This window comes from Lycium barbarum, chromosome 8, assembly GCF_019175385.1.
Source record: "Lycium barbarum isolate Lr01 chromosome 8, ASM1917538v2, whole genome shotgun sequence".
Taxonomy (NCBI): domain Eukaryota; kingdom Viridiplantae; phylum Streptophyta; class Magnoliopsida; order Solanales; family Solanaceae; genus Lycium; species Lycium barbarum.
Window position 1 is genome coordinate 80,238,504 of NC_083344.1, and position 3,457 is coordinate 80,241,960.

The window sequence follows — 3,457 nt, forward strand, 5'->3', positions numbered from 1 at the left end:
CTATATCATGGCGATATACAAAGCAGTCAATTGTTGCTACTTCTTCAAATCATGCTGAGTTAATAGCTATTCATGAAGCAAGTAGAGAATCTGTGCGGTTGAGATCAGTGATAAATCTCATCAGAGGAAGATCTGGCCTGAAGTGTGATTCCAAAATACCCATAGTATTATATGAAGACACTGCTGCATGCATAGCTCAATTAAAGGGAAGATTCATAAAAGGAGACAGAACGAAACACATTTCACCAAAGTTATTTTTCACACACGATCTCCAAAATAATGGTGATATTGATGTACAACAAATTCGTTCAAGTGATAATCCTACATATTTGTTCACTAAATCTTTGCCGACTTCGACTTTTGAGAAGATGGTAAACAAGATTGGAATGCAAAGACTTAGACATCTCAATTGTGGTCTTCATTAGGGGGAGTAAACTATGTGTTGCACTCTTTTTCCTTAACCAAGGTTTTGTTCCATTGGATTTTCCTGGTAAGATTTTTAATGAGGTATCTTGTAATGTGCATTACTAGATGTGTACTCTTTTTCCTTCACTTCGATTTTTCCCACTGGGTTTTTCCTAGTAAGGTTTTAACGAGACACATATCTATTAATAAACATCCAAGGGGGAGTGTTATAAACTCACCGTGTTGTGGATGTCTATTCAAATATACAGTCAACTGGATAAGCTTACAATTAAGCAGACAGCTTACAAGTAGCTCAAGCAGATAGCTTGCAAGTAGCTCAAGGCTTTTTGAAAAGCCTTGTAGCAGCTTCCTTAGGCTTGCAATCAAGCAGGCAGCTTGCAAGTAGCTCAAGCAGATAGCTTGCAAGTAGCTCAAGCAGGCAGCTTGCCAACAGTTTCTGAAAGCCTCGCAGCAGCTTCCTGAAAAGCCTCGCAGCTGCCTCTTTTTCTCTATAATAGGACGTCAATTCAGTTTATTTGTATATCAGTTCAAAGTTGAATAATATATCAGTCTCTCTCTATATACTTATTTCTGGTATATTTACTTTATAGTCTTTATTATATAACAAAAAATTAAATTAAAAAAAAAAGTCGAAATATTTCAAACCGATGAACACCCTATTGGGAGAAAACAAATTGGAGCAAGTTGAGTGAAGAAAACTGGGCCAAAAAGGCCTTAGCCCAATACGTAAAATGGAAGGGATATTTTGGAAAGTATAATAACTTGTTTTTTGGGTTTAGGGCTTTTCTTCTTCTATCATTATCATCATCATCATCATCATACGCCTCTGTAAAACTCCTCCTCCTCAAACCCCCCAACTCGTCATTCCCATCCCCATTGAGGAATAATGGAAGCAGGTGCAGTGGTATTGGAAAACCAAAATCCCCAGCAAGAAAAGCCTCACATATGCTCTTCAATCGCTGGTCTTAAGACGACGTTCAGGTTTCCCTCTTTACTTTATTCTTCTTCAATTGCATTACTGCCTATTCTTTTGACTAGGATTGATGTTTCAAAATATGCTGCATTCTTTTATTCCTAGGGTGATTTTTGTATCCTAACCTTCATAATAATCCCCCATTTCGGTTTGTAAACTGAGGGATTATTATGGTTGTTGTTGTCTTCTTTACCTGTGCTTGAAACCAACTACACATAAGAGATGGTAAAAAGTGCTCAAGTATTCAAACCCTTCTGTTTTATCTTATTTTACTAGAACCTAGGGAGAATAAATGTCCTAGAAGATGGTAAAACTAATCAGTTGTGGCTAAATCTAGTGATTCTGTCCAGTTTTTACCAACTATTTCAAAAGAAACTGCTTGAATTGCTAAAAGACAAGAATTGGGATAAACATTTGGAATTTTTGGTTTCCAGCGTTAGAATTTTTTTCTTTAATTAGATAAATGCTAATGGTAGCATAGGTGAGATGACTTGTTGGTCCTCAAGTTCAATGCAATGAGGAATTAACCGTGGTTAAGAAACTATGTGCTAAACTTCTTAGGTGTACCTATCAAATATGGCTTGATCTTCTTGTTCAAAGAGATATGCTCTGCTTAAATTTTAGCAGAATAATGTTGGTTCCAAAGGCAAGTTCAGTCTATGTTCTCTTGAATTCTCTCTTAATGTTGTTATCTCATGTAGATCAGTGATATTTCTGTTGAGGATTACATAACTGCTACTACTAACAAGCATCCTACATATACGCCACACACTGCTGGGAGGTACCAAGCCAAGCGATTTAGAAAGGCTCAATGCCCGGTTGTGGAGAGGTTGACCAACTCACTGATGATGCACGGAAGGAACAATGGGAAGAAGTTGATGGTTGTTCGTATTATCAAGCATGCTATGGAAATTATCCATCTCTTGACTGACTTAAACCCAATTCAAGTGATCGTTGATGCTGTTATCAACAGGTTTAGAGATTATTTTTGTTTTTGCATATTTATTAGCTTATTGCTGAGGCTTCTAGTTAATTAGAAGATTTGCATACCATGTCTTTTTCTTGTATCATTTGCATGTTGCGACATGCTTCAGACGGGTGAATTTATAGCCTTTGCACCCATGGTCTCTCCACAAAATTAGGTATTTTATGTACATAGTTAATGCTAATGTTGATCTAATATTAACTGTTGATCTAATGCTAATGGTGGTGTAAAGCTTAGTTATTTACAAAGAGGAACAGGGATCAATTCCCACTTAACGCCTTTTTTTCCCTTTCTCAAGTGGTGCACACATGTCCAAGAAATCCTAGATCCGCCTCTGGCTTCAGATACTTTAGTCTTTCTCATTTTCCCTTTTTGATTTCATAACCATTCACCTGTGTATGCAGTGGACCAAGAGAAGATGCAACTCGTATTGGTTCCGCTGGTGTTGTGAGGCGACAGGCTGTTGATATTTCTCCACTCCGTCGTGTCAACCAGGCAATATATCTCCTCACAACTGGTGCACGTGAGAGTGCTTTCAGGAACATCAAGACATAGCCGAATGCCTTGCAGATGAACTTATTAATGCTGCCAAGGGATCTTCCAACAGGTAATCTTCCTATTGCCATCTTTTACCTTCCTATATTCCTTTATGAATGCAACTATCTTCTATGCCTACCTGACTTTTTCTATGTACGTGCAGCTACGCTATCAAGAAGAAGGATGAGATTAAGAGGGTCGCCAAGGCCAATCGTTAAGGGTTCTTTTCATGCACCATGGATAATTCCCATTGGTTGGACAGTTATGCTTTGAGATGTCGTTTGTTTTTTACCTTTAGTTACAAGAATGCCATTTTGAAACTAGTGATGAGTTTTCTGTTTGGAAATTACATTGGTATTGAATTACTATGGGGGAATTTGTGAGGTAAAATTGGGCTTGCGCGGTTGCTGCTATGCACAGTTGAAATGTCTGGTGGTTGCGTTTCTATTTTGTTCTTTATCGTGCTTTTGTTCGCACAGGTTGAACAGCTAAATACAACCCAATCTCGTTGGTAATGACTCGGACATTAAGCTCTC

General features: G+C 38.0%; 1 pseudogene; it reads left to right on the forward strand.

The window, feature by feature from the left end:
- The first annotated feature begins 1,212 nt into the window (after positions 1-1,212).
- Positions 1,213-3,457, forward strand: LOC132606227 (small ribosomal subunit protein uS7-like; annotated as a pseudogene).